Genomic DNA, 18,600 nt, shown 5'->3' on the forward strand with positions numbered 1-18,600 from the left:
AAGGTCGATTTATATTATCCGACACGTATCACTTCAGACACCAAGCGAATCGTTTACGACAAATATCATTTGATGCGTTTCATATGAAGTAATTCACATTGTCCGTCACCGATCGTGTCATTCGCCATCCGTTCCGTTCAGTATTCTTCGAGAGAATATTTTGTCTGATGTTGTATGGGTGGAGTCTGCATGAACGTGTCGGAACGTGTCTGAATGGATAATGTGAATTAGCAGACAGTTGCGCTTAGTTCTGGAACACGTAATTTTCCTTGGTAATGGATTCCAAAAATATTAAGTGCGTGAGCAGGAAATTCTATAAAATCTAAATTCTAACTGACAGATTGTATCATGATACTAATGAAAAGGAAAAATTTGGAGGGCAATTGCCGACAAATTGGAAAACCAATGGTTTAAGAACCATTATTTAATTCAAATGCGCTTACGCCCAACACTAGATAATTCGATATAAAAAATGAAGAATATTATAAAATAATGGAATGTGGTTTGAAATAATAAAGCCTCTTATATGTAGGTATTTCTTGAGAAGGATCAGTTGGAAGTGATGAAATGGAATTGTTTTCTTATATTTTGCATTCCATTTGAGAACATCCGGATTAGAGAATTGAAGAGATAATAATCCAGAACCCCAAGTGGCAATTAAATTCGGCAACGTAAATCGAACACCGACAATCCTGAAGAGTGCTATGTTTTTTCTAGCGTCAATATCTCGTAAACAGCACTATGAGGGGATCACGCCACATCTGGATATTTATTTGTATGTATAATATATAATGCGGTCTTTGATGGTTTTTGATGTTAATTAAATTTATCGGTATTCCTTCCTGTTGTTGCTGACTGAATTAAATCTCATTTGGTACTTTGAATTTCTACACATGTAATTTTCGATCAAGCTTGAAATGCCGCCCTAGGCGATCGCCTATCCTGCCTACCCCCTAGCGACGGCCCTGGGTTCTAGGATGAAGAATAAAAAGCAATAAAATTCGAAATCTTTGCTGATAACATCAAATATTATCACGAAAAAAAAAACAGGATACTATTTCAAAAAAGTTACATAAAATATGAATTCTTTCGTTTACTACTCAATTGAAAGAATTGTGCCATTCATAGTAAAAATTGAATTCATAAGACAGAATTATGTACTACTTCATGGCAATAACAAATATAACGACATTTCTTCAACACGTCTAAAAATAATAATAATGAATAATCTGAGTACTGCCCTGAAAATATCAAACTATAAACCCATCATTAGTTTAAAAAAAAACAAAATCGAAGAAATCAAACCTAGAGTTTTTTTTTTCATTTACAGCGAAAATTCACAGCAAATGCTATGAAAACCACATATATCGATTGGACTAGTCAGAAAAATCCCTCATGCAAATACAAAATATGAAATTGCAACTTTTAATTTATTCCTGAATCCTACATATATGTATAATTAGTCCTCATGTACAGATATAAAATAGAAATTCCAAGCCTCACGTAAAATTTCTGATTGATCGGGTCTTCAGAATTAGAGCAAATTCTCGGAGAATATCGAAAAAAAAGCTTTTTAAGACGCGTCATTCAAGTTTCATGCACCCTTGGAACTATGGACCATTATATGGTCTTCAAGAGGGCATTCATAAACGAACATTCAAAAGCCCCCAACTCAATATCAATAATTTCCAAATATTTTTAATCCAAAATGTTTCGAGCGAACCTAGACGGATACGTATGCATACATATGAGATTAGTCTGAGTAGATTGCAAATATCTAAAGCGTTTCGCGTTTCCACAAAAATATCTAGAAATACTGGTATTTTCCCTAACAATATAATCAAATGGTCATATTTCCATGGAAACGACCACGAAGATCTTCTCCTTCCATCCAAAGGAGGCACTATATAATAAAATGACCATATTTCTATGGAAATTACAGTGGAAATTGATTCGAGTCCAATAGGTATAGACGCGTAAATAAAGCATCGAAAATCTACTATATTTTCTAAAGGGCTGGTCACCACAAGAGTCGCCAGTTTTATGTCAAGGTTTTTCAGAAATGGGTGGTCATTTTATTGTGTTTATAGATATTTCACATTTTTGTAGGCTTTCCTGCAGTGATTCGATGAATTTTCTAATTCTGTATTCATTTTACTTAAAAAATGAAAATTTCCATTTATTATCAATATTCCAAATTCTCTAGAGTAACACTGATTTTTCTTCTATGACTCGTTAGCCCCAGACAAGAATTCTGTATGAGAACTACTGTAAAAGACAGTAACTGATAGCAACACTAGCTGCCGATACAAATTGAGCAGACGCTTCACAAAGCACTACATTAACCCAAATCAGCCGATTCGCTGGTTCTAGAACTATCCCTCAGTTGTCTCTTTTAATGAAGAAAAGCACATTGTTCGGATAGTTAAGATTGAACTAAACTGTAGCGGTAAAGTTATATCAATCACACAGCAATTCACAACCCTCTTTAACATACCCGAGAGGTCTGAATGTCGTTAACAGATTCCTAGCTTTAATTTGATAATGAAAGTTAGTTACTGTCATTAGCCATTCGATGAGGATGAACTTTTTTCTTATAAGAGATGAAAATGATTTCGTTACTAAACAACTATTTTCATAGAAAAACTTCAAGCTTTTTATAGAAATATAAAAATATTTACTTATCAAATGACAATTACAATGTTTTGTATACATTTTATCATGCATTCTTTGTCCATGCTGCACCTTCGCTTATGTCGTATTTTAGGAATTATTTTCATTATTTTCTTACACGGCAAATTTCAATGCTTTGGTCGATTTCAATACGCAGACGATCTCATATAGTGTAATATATGGGCATCATGGTTAAATCACTGCGCCACATATACAAATAGTTTCCCGCTACTTCCGTGGTGTTTCTTTTATTTTGCATGTTGTTCATTTATTGTATGTACTTTCATGGCATGAGCGTGGTGCACAGGGGAACATGCAAGCATATATTTTGTATACCATTGTATATTATGATATTAAGGATGACGTTTTTCAGAGGACACCATGTTTTTCACCACATCGATACATTCGTTTACATTTTCCCTATTAGTTGTATTACATATTGATCATCTATAGAACTTTTATTAATTAACGTTATATGTTTCATATCCAGACACAAGTAGCACTAAATGCTTCTGTGGAATTATTTTATTAATAATCTGTATCTTCATTATATGTACTTACTGAGATATGAAAGCTTTTATGTGCTGAGAATGTGAGTGGGAAAAATAATATGAAACTGGCTTTAAGTTGGTCATATTACCATACAGGCCAATTGAAAAGTCCCCGGTCTACCATAGTAAAACACATTTTTTTGTACTACACATTTTTTTGTCTTCCATAGTAAAACGATTTTATTATTCATCAGGCAATTCGAAGCCCAATTCTTGCAATTTTGCTATGGTTTTCATTGATTTGTGGCACGGCGCATTTTCTTGATGAAACAGCACTTTTCTTTTCTTCAAATAGGGCCATTTTTCAACGATTTCATCGTTCAAAAGATCCAATAACGCTATATAATAATCGCTGATGATGGTCTGGCCCTTTTGGAGGTAATCAATGAATATTGTACCTCGCGCATCTCAGAATACTGATGCCATAACCTTGCCAGCTGACTGTTGTGTTTTTCCTCGCTTTGGATTCGGTTCATTGTGTGCAGTCCACTCAGTTCACTGTCGATTGGACTCCGAAGATGATGGAGCCATGTTTCATCCATTGTCACATATCGACGCAAAAATTCAGGTGAATTGCACTTAAACAGCTTCAAATACTGCTCAGAACCATTAACACGTTGTTGCTTTTGATCGATTGTGTGCTCGCGCGGCACCCATTTCGCACACAGCTTTCTTATGTACAAATATTCGTGAATGATATGATGTACACGTTCAGAAGATATCTTCACAATGTCTGCTATCTCGATCAACTTCACTTTAGTGTCATTTAAAATTATTTTGTGAACTTTTTAGATTTTTTCATCGGTGACATCCTCTCTTGGGCATCCTCTGCGTTTGCTGTCTTCGGTGCTCATTTCACCACGTTTAAATTTAGCATACCAATCAATGATGGTTGATTTTTCTGGTGCACACACCGGAAACTCTTCATCAAGCCAAGATTTGGCTTCAACTGTATTTTTTCCCGAAAAGCAATATTTTCTCAGCACAGGAAATTCTTTTTTTTTTCATCTTTTTTCAAATAGCAAAAGTAGCCAACCTCACAACGCAATATCTTACAAACTAATGATCGGACTGCTGTCAAATTTTGACACGTATCGTTTGAAGGTTGGTACTAACTAAAAATCATATGGATTTAATACTAGCACCGTCATCTATGCCTCATAACGGGGAATTTTCGATTGGCCTAATAGTTATCCTAGTTTTCAGGATTCACACGCTGTGTAGATATTACTAATTTGTTCTACTCTGTCAAAAATGTCAAAAATTATTCATTGCACACAAATTTATTATTAATCAACACAATAAACTCTCGCAAAAAAATAATAATTATTATATTATAAATAAGTATTAGCAGAAATGAATTGTTTCGTAAAAAGTTTGTTCATTGTACGAAATCTATGAATTCTTTTCTCACAAAGCTGGTTGTTTTCAACGATCTAAATAATTTTTCTAACACCCGACGATTCGATTCAGTTTTTGATTTATATTTTCATTTATTGTGAGAATCGCAGAAAACTTGAAAAAGACTAATATAATGAGCTACTTTGAATTAACTGAAAAACAGATGCCCCTCAAAATTCTAGAGATTGTAGTGATAACTCGGCCAAAAACTGAATTTTGACTATTTTTTCTAGAGGGTTTCCGAATGATTAACTCTCGAAAATTTCGTGGCAAAATATTCATTGATTATAATTGGCATATCAAATGTTTGTGTTCCAATTAACAGTCGAAATTCTTATGAATACTGTAGGTTCATAAAATAGAAAAATTAGTTTTGTGTGTTGCAACAATATTTTGGAATAATATATGTAATATTATGCAAAAAATTATTTTCATAAAAACTCCTTATTTCAATTTTCAGTGTTAGCAAATACTAGATCATTTACTGGTACGATCTCGTTAAAAAACAATAAGGCCTTCCACCAGAAAATTGAATTCGGATTGTGCCGACAAACCATTAAAATATTAATCAAATTAAATTACAGGTTCAACAACTTGGAGGGGATACCATTATTCCTAACTTAATTCACCATTGAGGTTAATATGCCTTGGGTCAGTGGAAATGGTTAATATACAATGCCACTAACAGTAATCTCTACCAAAGTTTAGGATTGCTTGAACGGAAATAAAAATAGAAATTAACTACTACTCAATTCTAGAATTCAAATTAAGGCTAATCCGACTCCGTCCTTCTTTAAAGAGACCAATTTATATTTGCTCTTTTCTTTCTTCGGATTTTTGTGGAGCGCCAAATTGGACAGCAGCAAAATGCTATTTGATTTGAGGAAAATCTGAGTTCAAGTGGAAGATTCCAGATAACGTACCTTCTACTCTTACCGATCTATCCCTTCTGTGGTAGCCACCCTTAGATCAAATTCTTATAAATGACACTATAGGTTATATTGTGAAATCTTCTCTTGAAGTTTATTCAATTTTTTGAAAAATTCTACCAAGAAAGTATCCAGACTGAATGATATTTTTAAATTTCGATGATAATCTCATTTGAACAGTTAATAACATTTCATTTTCAATCAATTCAATAATGCCCTGATTGATTCTCAAGCTAAAATAAGAATGATATTACATAATCGCTATTATTAAATAAATCGTCAATTGTGCTTGAATAACTTTCTCTGGATTTTAATAATCAAGATGATACAAAATTCTTAGCTTGGAGCGTACCAAAGTGTCAATAGAGATTCATTATTCCATAAACATTGAGCGTGAGTGATGAGTCAATAGTGCTCGATCGGTAGTTAACTCTTGTTAATTTTGTGCTAGGAGAATGATTCAAATTTTGATGGAATATACAGTATTTAGCCTATGAGTTCAAATTATTTTTATCATCATACTTATCATTTCTATCAAATTTTTTTTTCGAAGTACTCCTTTTGTCGTCATTTATAGGTGATACTTTTTGACGAAGGTTACTTTTTTCGAAAAATTACTTGATTATAATGGTTCAAAGTAAAGATCATATCTTCAAAACACTTCGATATAATTGTCCTCTGCAAATTTTCAGATCACTCTTCAATTTTTTTAAAATTTCAAAAATTCCATTTTTTCAAATGTCACGCCCTGATTATTTTTTTCTATCGGATAGCCTAGTGAGTAGTGAGTAGTCTTCATTTTTTGTCTTGCTTAGAAAGAATAATTTTCAAAATGCTTCTCATTCAATATTTTGTGCAGGGGCTGACAGTATACTTTTCATGCAATAAGTGCCATTGGAGCTAGGGATTCATCAAGCCAAGTAGCTTGACATTTCAACCAACTACTTGACACGAAAATCAAGCTCCTGAAAAATTACATACTTGAGCTTGACTTGACTGGATTTTAGATATTTATTGCTTGACTTGATATCAAGCTACTTGATATAACTTGAGTTTTATTAGTAGTTTTCTCACATTTCTCTGAAATCTATTGGTAGATTTTGGTAGTTTCAGAATAGTTATTTATAATTCAAGTGCAGAAGGCATTGATATTCTTCCACGAGTTCAAAATTCAAAAACGAGCCACGAAGTGGCGAGTTTTGGAATGAACGAGTGGCAGAATGAGCCTTCTGTACGAGTATTATACATTATTTTCTCTAATTCATTGCATTTTCATTGAAATTAATGAAATATTTCCATAAATATATTTTAGTGATTTTTGCATTGAAAAATGTTGGTTGGCAGAACTGATTTCTTTAAGGCAAATTGATGAATTGACAGATAAAGCCGTGGCGGAAAGTTCGGAGTACCAACATAGAATAATAAAATATAACTATGAAAACTGTGCGTTTCTGATATATTCTCGCACGATTTTGTTCTACAAGATGTGGAAGAATGAACGGAATAACCACAGAATTAGAGAAATATCTTTCCAAACTTGGCCGAAATGGACAAGGATCTTCAGCTCCTGTTGAAAAAAAATTTTCTAGGACTGCTCTTACAGTTACAAAAACTTGCAATAGGTTAGGCGACAATTCTATAAGATGCCTCATGTGTCTTAGATCCTGGATGGAAAATTATGATATCAAACAAAGCCTGGAGGTTTCTCAATATTTAGAAACTTCATTTTTTTATTATTTTTTATTTTGTTATGATTTATAGTGATTTAATTCATATCTTTCATACAATAAGTTTGATAAATTAAAGTGTTCTTTGCGAGGTTCCTTCTCATTTCATAATTTTTTTATTGATGTGTCACTACACAATAAAACTACTAAAAATCAAGTAGCTTGATTTGATTCGAGTACTTGATAAATAAATACTTGACTTGACTTTCAATTGAAAAACTACTATCTACTTGATAGTATTATCATAACATATTATATATAGTATGTAATATATTGTGCCACATTTCAATGACATAGAATTGCATATTCCAGAAAATGACGATTTCTTCCATCTGAGGAAAAGTGCACTTTTTCTCTTCATTCCTCTCCTCATGTCATCTATCTCAACGCTGCATTGAATATGAAGTTCACATCTTCTGGCCCATTCTGTTTGGGTTTCTATTGAGGATGTTTATGGAAAAAGAAGACACTCAGACCGGAGCAAAGTAACGTAGAGACGCCGATGTCCACCTGAATATTTTACATCAATAGTCGCCTAATGCCCATCCGGTCCTACAAAATATATCCAACCCGAGAGGATCCCCAATACGATTTTCTATTCCTTTTCCTGGCGTCGAACCGAAGCTGTTTCTTACGAGGCAAATCCGATTATGGTTGATTTTGAGTGGCTGCTACTTTATCCACAAAATACGGATTTGCATAATTCGTATGTCGTGGAATACATCAAGAATTGGTAGATTGTTTGGAAGTTGCATGAAGGAGTTGAATACTGGAAATTATCATGGATGCGAATTTGGTTCCATTTGACGCTGAAGCAACAATGTTTTCCCACACTACCTACTCACTCTCAGATAGAGATGCATTCAAGTAAAAGTTTGATTTTACTCATAAACTTGACTTGACTTGAAAATCAAACTTTTTATGTAAAAAAGTTTGACTTGACTTGATTTCTGTATCTTCAGGTTTGGCTTGAAATCAAACTTCTTCAAACAGTTTCTGCTATTTCGCAAATCTACTATATAAAAATAAGTCGGGTTTTCCTTCCTGACGCTATAACTCCAGAACGCACGAACCGATTTCCACGGTTTTGCTTTCGTTGGAAAGGTCTCGGGCTCCGTGAGGTTTATAGCAAAGAAAATTCAGGAAAAATTCCGACAGAAATCTACTATATAAAAATAAGTCGGGTTTTTCTTCCTGACGCTATAACTCCAGAACGCTCGAACCGATTTCCACGGTTTTGCATTTGTTGGAAAGGTCTCGGGCTCCGTGAGGTTTATAGCAAAGAAAATTCAGGAAAAATTTCAACAGAAATTTACTATATAAAAATAAGTCGGGTTTTCCTTCCTGACGCTATAACTGCAGAACGCTCGAACCGATTTCCACGGTTTTGCATTCGTTGGAAAGGTCTCGGGCTCCGTGAGGTTTATAGCAAAGAAAATTCAGGAAATATTCCAACAGAAATTTACTATATAAAAATAAGTCGGGTTTTCCTTCCTGACGCTATAACTGCAGAACGCTCGAACCGATTTCCACGGTTTTGCATTCGTTGAAAAGGTCTCGGGCTCCGTGAGGTTAATAGCAAAGAAAATTCAGGAAAAATTTCAACAGAAATTTACTATATAAAAATAAGTCGGGTTTTCCTTCCTGACGCTATAATTGCAGAACGCTCGAACCGATTTCCACGGTTTTGCATTCGTTGGAAAGGTCTCGGGCTCCGTGAGGTTTATAGCAAAGAAAATACAGGAAAAATTTCAACAGAAAAGCGGGAAAATCATTTTTCACATACATAAGTAGCTGTCAAACAATGTATCACGCACCGGCGCCATCTATTCAAAATATTGCTTTGTAGTACATGCTATGTATCAGAGATGGCGCTGTATGTGAAAAATGATTTTCCGGCTTTTCTGTTGAATTTTTCTGAATTTTCTTTGCTATAAACCTTGGTTTATTTGCGACTGCTGTTGGTAAATGTACGTGGATCAAAATCATTTGCGCATTTGAAAACTGTGAATGGCCACCACTGCCAAACATATCGAGAAACATATCAACTATTGGGTTTGCTGGAGAACGATTCTCATTGGGATTTAACACTTGCGGATTCAGTTGTTTCATCAAATGCGTACCAAATACGAACGCTGTTCGCAATTATCATCACCACAAGTTTTCCTTCACAACCAATTCAGTTATGGAACAAATACAAAGACGACATATGTGAAGATATCTTGCATCGCTTGCGCATTCAAACGAATAATCCTGACATCCAAATAACCGATGAAATTTACAATGAAGGATTGACTCTGATTGAGGATCAATGCTTGACTATTGCAAACAAGCTACTGATTGAAGTAGGAATGTTTGCGCCAAATCGATCGATGCACGATGCATTCAACCAAGAATTAAATCGAGAGCTACAATAGAATGTCGATACATTGCAGGAATTTGTTCGAAATAATGTGTCGTTGCTGAATGAACAGCAAAAACAAGTATACGAAACATTAATGCAAGCGGTGAACAATAAAACTGGTGGTCTATCTTCCTGGACGCACCTGGAGGAACAGGGAAAACATTTGTCATTTCATTGATTTTGGCCACTATTCGATCAAGATGTGACATAGCTTTGGCGTTAGCATCATCTGGAATTGCGGCGACTCTTCTTGATGGCGGTCGTACTGCACATTCTGCGCTTAAGTTGCCACTCAATTTAAACACAATTGATACTCCAACATGCCATATTTCCCGATCCAGTGCATTGGGAAAATTGTTGATGCAATGCAAGCTCATTGTTTGGGATGAGTGCACAATGGCACATAAGAAATCACTTGAAGCACTTAACTTCACACTGAAGGATCTCCGTCGAAATAACATCTTCTTCATATTTTAATCACCAAACGAAATGTTACATAAAACGAAGCCATCTGGTGGCGAAACGGAGTTCGCCGGGTTTGCTAGTTAGTTAAAGTTATTAATAATTAGAAAGATAAGCTGGGCTTGTTTGGTTTTTTGAAGTGTGTTTATTGTGCGTTGTGTCTCGAAACGCTGAACCTGAACTTTTATATATAGGTACCTCATGCAGCTCGGAATTCGTACCAGAACAAATTGAGTCTGATTTTGAAAAACTCTTCCTTTCAAAAATTATGAGAAAAAATATGTAGACGAGGCAAAATTAATCAACAAAAAAAATAAATATAAAGATTTTTTTGGTTTTGCGGGAGGCGATTCCACAACAATAAAAATTGGAAAGAGCAAATTATGTAAAAATAAAGAACAACTGTATAAAATGCCAATAGTGGAACTAGTTCTTTTACGACATTAGATGAAGAGCCACAAAAAATTGTATGAAGTAGAATTTTCGAAGGAAGCAACACCTTCTACATCGAATATTATTTGTGGTAGTAACGACTTAAAACTTCGGATCCAAAATTGTCAAAATAGTTTTTGGACGGCAGCACCTTTATTCCTAAAGTTAAAAATATGCTATTTGTTTTATCGTACTTGTAATTTTTATCAGCAGAGGGCTCTAGTGTCAGATTCCTTGTGCACAGCATTCACTTAATCTGTGAAAAGTACTGAAGTAAGAACTTTTTTTTCTTCACGAAGAATTTGTAAATATGTAGGATGTTCAACAAAAGAGTTGCTTTTCAACGAGCTCTTCAACACTCGGAAAGCGTTTTCATATTGATGAAATCTTTCATTATTCTTCATCAAAAGCATCCTACAAAATCTGTTGGTAGCATGATCCCTAACAAAAAAATTGCTATTTGCCAACCACCCTCAACAACCCTTTCACACCTGGGAAAATATTATCAACTTTCAATTTCACCCCAACTCATAATTTCAATTCAGTTCCTAATTCATGCCATCTTATCATCTTTATTCCAATTGTTATGTCCTCTGAATTCCATTGATAATAAGAAAAATTATTTAATTGATGTGGATATAAGTTTATTTTCAACCAAATTCAATATCATGTGCGGTAGACAATGAGAGATGAACATGTTAAAAGTAAGAAGATTTTGACATTTGTAACACATGATTTATTGAACTTGAAATCTCAACTTCAAATGACCTCCAATTTTCTCCCAATTCATTCAGTCAACTATTTTCCCCTATTTCAATTTGATTGACCTTTAACAATATAATATTAATATAAACTCATTCTCATTCGTCCATCAGTGGTTCATCAATGAAAAGTTTTCAGTTTTCAAATAGGCTTTTGTTTCAAATAGTATTTGTTCACAAAAACAGAGAAACATTGCAAAAAGTACCTTCCTCGGCAGAAGATTCGTACCAGTTATCAATCGGTCATGTGTCAATTACTCCATTCCACTACGCTTTCAGTATCTCCTTCACTGAACTGAACGTCGAAAATTATGATACTTATATTGAACTTGTTCCTGATTTTTTTATAACGTACCGTAGAAAATGAAGCGTGTTGCTCATTTCCAGAAATGAAGAACCTTCTTGATAAAAATCCTTCCAATTGCAGTAATAAATTTAGGGTACCAATTCATTCTTTTGAAATGGCAGGCATTTTCGAGCATTCTTTTTCCAACAATGAATTCGGTGGTGTTTTACTGCACGAGATGATACCAAATACCTAAATTAGGTCCTTATACGCAGAATCGTGAGATATGAATCCTCGTTTTCATTCCAGAATATATGAGCATTTAAAATGAAATATGCTTCCAGATGCCACGGTGGATGAGAAGGCTCTGAATGAAAATGTTATTTTTATCATGAGCGCAGTCGTTTTCATATCCTTGAATTGTCGTTGATTGTGAGTAAGTATCCTAGAGTTAAATAAAAAAAATTACTGAGAATTTTCAGGGAAAGAGAGAACGAATTGAATACCAACATTCATGCAAAGTTTTAGTCTTAATATTTCAAATTTGATATCTCAATCGATGTTTCGAATTATGTATCTCCATGGGGCTGAGAAAAATGTTAATCTGTCCAGTCGAAAAAATGATTTGGAGGATGCGGATTCAAGACCCGCTCGAAGAAGTATTCTTTCCAAAATCGAAAAATTGTCGATGCATGCCAATATAGAATTCACCTTCTAATAGTACCTGGACATTGATAGTATGTGAATGGAATCGTTTGTATGATTGAATTTTTTTTTCAGTTCCCTGTATAATCCAGGATTAGTCGATGGTGTCACTTCAATTTTAAAATCTTTTACAATTCGTCTTTCTAAGCCTTTACTGTCCAATTAAGGAGCTTTTACCCAACATTCGTAAACAAGGATCAGACCTTATTTTCATGAGCATTCTGGGGTAATTATGAGTTTGGAACCATTAAATTTCATTTTAAAAGCCCGAGGTCGACCACTCATATAATCTTAATAATTTTCTTGGTAAAACGCCTTTCGCTTTGAAGAAGTTAGATCCATGATAATTGCAATATCTTTCTCGATTTAGATGGAAATATCGCTCTGTAGTCATTGAAGGAATGATGAATGAATCATGAATGAAACGATAAAATAATTAATTGAAAATATGAGGAGAGACATTTAAGTTCGATGTTGTTTAATCCATACTGTTATGATAAATCCGAAAGTTGGTTTGTTTGCTTCGTTTCAAGCCCAAACGTCTCATCGTGTAGATATAAAATTTTCCACACAAACAGTGGGAAATTTGAGAAGGGGATTCTTCCAATTTTAATTGAAAAAATATGCATGGGAGGAGAAGGAAGCTGGTTAATCATTCAACAATATTTTCCTATGGGAGAATTGGGACTCTTCTGAGGCTTCTGTACCCAAAAAGTTGTACGCATTTCGCCATTTCAAAGGACCTGAAAGTATTAAAATCTCAAAAAATAATAAACTCATAAAAGAATCTAAAACACTATCTTAGTGTTGATTATATTTTGTTTGATTTAAATTGTATTCTTGGTTCGATGATTGAATGGTATTGCTGAAAGTAAGTATACTATTTAGGTATCGGAATATATTCCAAGTAGGTTCATTAGTACCTACACTATTTTTTCGGAATCATAATATATGTCGAATGACGTTTCGACAACGATGACGGCTCTCCCAGAAATAAAAATTACCAAAAGTGGCATAAATAAAATCTTATGTTCAACATCTTAGAAGACGGAGAAGAGAGTTGATCATTCAAAAAAATTTTGAAAAATAACTTCTGATTGGATTCGAAAAATGGTCTGCTGATAGATAATATTTGATCATTTGTTTATTTTTACGACCAAACGGATTATTCTAAACTATATATTAGAAAAGAATGAAAAGTATTCATTTAACGAATTCAACGTTCACACAGTCATTACAAATTTTCAACAATGAAATATTGCATCTAACCTAACTACCAGGGGAGTTTATATTCTTGAAGTAATTGGAAAAAATCGAATGCCATATATTCTGTACAAATAACTTCTTTTTTTAATTGCTCAGAACAGGGTAGCAGGGTATTTTTTAGTTGGTCTGGAAACAGTTCTTATCTGATGAAATCAATCGTTTCAAGTCCTTGCAGCCAATGGTGCACACAAATTTATAAAAAGCGATGTATTGGCCAATGGTATTCGCAATTTTGTCTTTATCGTGTAGTAAATATGTCATTTGTGTTTTTATCATCATATATGGATTTCGAAACATTGAAAATATACAATAGCTGCATGTGCTTTATCGAAATATTAGAAAAAAGCTGATCTGTTGGAAATCTCTTTGGTTTTGAGATCATCACCTTCAGAATCCATTTTTGTGTTGAATTCAAGTATTTTCAGTATTCCTATTCGGAGGAATTTTCTCATTTCGGGAAAGGTATATCATATCAACTTCTTTATGAACATATATTTCATTCATATATATGGTAAACAGTTTTGGGACCAGAATTGTTTCCTGCGGCATATCATATCTGAGTTGTTGGGGTTCGCTGAGGTGGTCGATGATTCTCACAAATGATATAGGTACGGTTACTCAAGTAATCTTCAAAAAGTTCATATGTTACACTTTTTATCCCTCATGCATTTTATTCTTTAAGAGCAATTCATAGGAAATGCTGCCAAATGCCTTTGCTAAATCTATGAAGATGCCAATCAACTTTTTGTTCATGAGTTAATGTATTCCATATATCAATTGGAATAAGACATCTTCTGTGGAACAATTTTTCTATTCTCAATCCAAATTGCTTTTCAGATGAAATATTATTCTTTGGAAGGTATTTACTCAATATAGTAGCAATAAAATTTTCAAAAATTTTAGCCAGAATTGAAGTCAAGTATATTGGTCTTGGGATCATTTTATCTCCTTCTTGCAGTTTGAAGTGAATAAAGCGTGCTTTAGGGCATTTGGGAACAAGCTGTTGTGAACGATAGATTTGTCAAATAAGCTATTACCCTGATCAATAATTGTTTTGAATATATATGTCATGATCATAGATAATCCTGAATAACAGCAGGAAGCAGAAATCGATAGGAAAACTTCAATTCAATTCTTGTCATTATCCAATTTTTGTTTGTGTTCATATTGAGTTCATTTTTGAATTCACCATAGACATAGACAAACTAAATCAAGCGATTCTTCATTCGTTAGAACTTTGGTGGAACCCGCCCCTTAGCTGCGTATTTAGCGGCACTTAACTTATACGGAGATTCAAAATGGGAGAAAATCATGTTTGAATAATTCCTTTTTTTTCATTGTTATCATGTTATCCATGATATTGAGGCTGAAAACAAACAGCTAGTACAAAAGTTGATATGTCATTCGAAAGATCACTAAATGGGGTAGTTTTTGCTAAAAAGAAAACATGTTGAGCATCATTCATTTTCCATCGATGAACCTATTGGAAAAATATAAATGTTATCGTTCACCTAAGAATAGTAAGTTATGTTTATCTGCTTACCATGCTCGCCGTAAGCAATTTTATTATTATTAGGGGAAATGCGGACAAAACTACATATGCGCACAAAATGAACTTATAAATTTTTTCAAAAGTGGCGCCGTATAGTTCGGAGTTTCATATGATTAAGTTTCTGCTAGTGGTGATGGCAATCCTGCGAAGAAATTGACATCTGTTTGTTTTACTGGTGCAATAGCTACAAATGTGTTTAGGTCGGTGGGATTTTTTTTGTTCACTTTGTTTCTGAATTGCTTCTGGAGAGTGTCATTACAATATTCGTTGTTTTTTTCAATGTATTCTTTTTGGTACTGTTATGACGTAATAATATGTATAAGTTTTGGGATGAATATTAGTTTTGTTTTGAAATTATGCTTCAATATCATAAAAGATATGTATCGGACAAAATGACATACTATCCTGATGAACAAAACGACATAGTATTTCATTTTGTCCGATACATGTCAAGAAAGTATATTTTTGTAAATAATATGAAATTTTGTTGATTCATTTTCACGTGAAACTAATGAACTCATTTTAATATTGTTTTATACTCATTTTGAACGTACCATACGCGATATAACGTGAATTTCTGGTATGTATCTTGTAAAAATACGATAGGTACATTTTCCTATTGAAATTCTTTCACCACTTCCTCAGTGACAAGACATAAGAAAGCCAAAAACTCACAAATGCAATTGTCACTTATTTTGACAAAACAAAGGCTAAATCTGCTGCGACCAATCCACCCAAGAAGAAGAAACAAGAAATTACTGAAATATTATTGAATGATAAAAAAAACCCTGTGGTAAAAAAAAACAAGGCCGTTGAAAAATAAAAAAGTCGTTGACGATAAAGAATTTGACACTGACCGTTTCAAACCAAAAATGAAAATGACGATGACTGCCCCTGCATTTATTGCAATGACTTTTTTTTCGTTTCATATCTGGTGAGCAGTGGCTGCGTTGCATGGAGTGTTTTCACAGGGCTTATAAATCGTATGCTACTGTCTCGAGAACCAAAACCTACATATTTTCGAACTTTGTATTCAAATATTATGTTTGTCATTATGTCTATTATTAGTATGTCATTTTGTCCTTAGTATAGATAGATACGAACGAAATGGATTTTGTTAGAAGTCAAAATAATTTCTCATTTTTATTTTTGAAGTTCAATTCAATTTTCAGCTTATAATGCTTAAAACCAATAAACAAGAGTTAGTATTTAGCACCAAAATGGAAGTATTATTGCAATAACTAAAAATATATGATTGAAAAACAAAACAGTATGTCACTTTGTCCGCATTTCTCCTATATAATATGAAAACCTATAATATCAAAGAAGAGAATGGATTATCTATACTTACCAATTTGATTGTTCTTGAAAGAATCATGCTTTCACTCTCAAAACATCAAAACCAATTCCATTCCAAGTTAAGTATTTCCACACAACAAAACCCCATTATCATTTTTCCACCGGAACTCCACTTATTTTAATTGGCAGCAATTTTCTGACTACCTAATCGAATTCTTTCCTGCTTTTTCGTAATTGTTAACTCCGAAGCTATCACTCCTCATTCACGGAGGAGCATTAATCCTTTTAATTTAATTTAAGAGCACAAGGAAAAATTTACATTTTCTAATTACTACAATTTTTCTTACTCAAGTTCAGCCCAGTAACCAATGAAAACTTTTCTGTCTTGCTTATTTTAATTTCAACGTCTCGCCACAATGCCTTAATCTAATGAATTAAGAATGAGATGAAAAACGTGAAACATTTACGTCTTCAGGAAAATTATGGGAATATTAGGACATTGGTTTTCAAGAAACGCGCTCATTTATTTGCAGTAATGGGATAATGTGTTGCATTAATCGATAGATTAATCCTCATTCAATTCTTTCCACAAATGAATAATTAATAAATATAGCTTCTCATTAAACCCTCTTCATTCTTTCAGTGAAGGTTAGGTTAGGGAGTCATCGTTCTCCGAAAACTTAGGAATTACTTTTTTGATCTTGAGTGATGATATCCGATGATCATTCAATTTCAGAGAACAAGCTAGATACATTTATAATACATGGCTCCGCCTACGAAAATCACTAATTTAGTCACATGATATGCAATATGATCGACTTTTTTGATAAATGAAGTAATATGAGTGGCTATTCAGTTTGATTGTATCTCAGAGTAATAAACATGTTTCTCTATTTCAGTATCGTAATGAGGTCATTACAATACTTAAAACAGCGCTGTAATGAACTGAACGCTGTAATTATTTGAGGAACGATTTTACTATAAATTTATAGACAGAAGGAACGAGATTAATGCCGTAAGTTCGAACTTGAGGTTCAACTAATAAACACGGCTTTTTACAAAATCTGGGGAATGATACAGGATTCAAAGTTACTGGTATTAACCTCTTTCCTTCTGTCTATCAATTAATACTGAAATCGTTCCTCAAATACTCTTATTTATGAAAATAAGCAAATTCCTTCAACGAGACCGTACTAATTTGAATGACAATTTATTTGTTTGGATTCCGTACACTGACAGGAGAACTAAAAATGGCGGTGTGTGACGTCACACTAATAGAGCGTATATGGCGAGAGGCAAAACACTAAAACGATTATACCACGTCGCAAAGGGTATATTCACTCATCCAAACGCTCGGATTTCATTGGTTCATTAAAACATGAGTTTAATCACTGAATATTCATTGAATAATCACTGAATAATCAACTATTAGTTGAATATCCATTACTACTCATGAATAATCAAGCATGAATATTTGTTTGAATGAATTATTCGAATAATCGAATAAATTTATGGATGAATATTCGAATACAAAAAGGCGAAAAAGTCCCAGCCCTACTTCAGATCCTATCAAATTTCAAAAACTTCAATTGTCAATATATGTGATATAATTTGGATTAACTGAAATGATTAACAACTTTATTCGAAATTTTTCTTGATCCTGGTGGTGTTGAATCGATTTCGTCAGACATATTTCAAGGATGCGTAATTATAAAATATTTCAAATTCAAAAAGTACAATTAAAATTCAAATTGCGTAATCTGGAATGTATATCTTATGTGAATTTTTCATTGGAATTCGACAATATTTCATTAAACTTGTCTGAAATAGAGAAAATATCGTCAAATACTCGTTGCAGATGGCAATTCCAACACTCATACTCTCTGCTTCGTCGCTCGTTTTCGAATTTCGCATTCGTGTTGGAATAAGAGGCCATTCTGCAACTTTTTTTATAGCGTATTCTACTGAACAGCTCTCGATCGATGTTGGACCATTTTAGCACTGCTGTGATTCGACAAAAATTCGAATAAATTCGCAATGGTGCACACAGTCGAATATGCCATTAAAATATACTGTTATTACTCTATGGATTGTATAAATTTAAATACTATGACAAAATGTCACAATTTGACATTCCAAAAACTCAAAATTG

The 18,600-nt window shown here is 33.5% G+C and overlaps 1 protein-coding gene across 1 annotated transcript in view; it reads left to right on the forward strand.

Annotated features, from left to right (window-relative positions):
* LOC123671355 (nephrin) overlaps positions 1–18,600 on the forward strand; it is a 494,576-nt gene that overhangs the window by 261,750 nt on the left and 214,226 nt on the right. The gene's annotated exons all lie outside the window — the stretch shown is intronic.

This window comes from Harmonia axyridis, chromosome 1 (assembly GCF_914767665.1).
Source record: "Harmonia axyridis chromosome 1, icHarAxyr1.1, whole genome shotgun sequence".
Lineage (NCBI taxonomy): Eukaryota > Metazoa > Arthropoda > Insecta > Coleoptera > Coccinellidae > Harmonia > Harmonia axyridis.